General features: G+C 30.0%; 2 non-coding genes across 2 annotated transcripts; both read right to left on the bottom strand.

Moving 5' to 3' along the window:
* Nucleotides 1-259: 259 nt before the first annotated feature.
* On the bottom strand, nucleotides 260-331 carry TRNAG-UCC. Its single transcript has one exon. It is a non-coding gene; the product is annotated as a tRNA-Gly (tRNA).
* Nucleotides 332-456: 125 nt separating this feature from the next.
* TRNAG-UCC lies at nucleotides 457-528 on the bottom strand. Its single transcript has one exon. It is a non-coding gene; the product is annotated as a tRNA-Gly (tRNA).
* Nucleotides 529-667: the final 139 nt, after the last annotated feature.

The following is a 667-nucleotide window of genomic DNA, read 5'->3' as shown; positions in this document are numbered from 1 at the left end:
TAATAATAATAATAATAAAATATTAATTAAAAAAAATAATATTAATAATAATAGGAGAAAAAAAAGAGGAATTATTTTGTAAAAGTGATGCGTTTGGTGGGAGTCGAAACTGGGAGCTTGGATGGCAATTATCCTAACCGTTGGACTACAAACGTTGCTGGAAGCCAAGATAATGTAGTGCATTTGCCGAGCTTTAACAAAAAAAAATAAAAAAAAATAATATAGGAGAAAAAAAAAAGGAATTATTTTGTAAAACTAATGCGTTTGCCAGGAGTCAAACCCGGGTCTATTGCTTGGAAGGCAATTATCCTAACCGTTGGACTACAAACGCTATTGGAAGCCAAGCTGATGTAGTGCATTTGCCGAGCTGTAACAAAAAAAAAATAAATAATAAATAAATAAAATAATAATAATAATAATAATAGAAAAAAAAAAGGAATTATTTTGTAAAAGTTATGCATTTGCCGGGAGTCGAACCGGGGTCTATTGCTTGGAAGGCAATTATCCTAACCGTTGGACTACAAACGCTGTTGGGAGCCATGGTGATGTAGTGCATTTGGCAAGCTTTAACACAACATAATAATAATAATAATAATAATAATAATATAATAATAATAATAATAGGAGAAAAAAAAAAGAAATTATTTTGTAAAAGTGATGCGTTTGC

This window comes from Cucurbita pepo, unplaced genomic scaffold (assembly GCF_002806865.2).
Source record: "Cucurbita pepo subsp. pepo cultivar mu-cu-16 unplaced genomic scaffold, ASM280686v2 Cp4.1_scaffold005407, whole genome shotgun sequence".
NCBI classification, from domain to species: domain Eukaryota; kingdom Viridiplantae; phylum Streptophyta; class Magnoliopsida; order Cucurbitales; family Cucurbitaceae; genus Cucurbita; species Cucurbita pepo.
The sequence above is the reverse complement of the archived record's forward strand: the minus strand, read 5'-3'. Positions and strand labels throughout refer to the sequence as shown.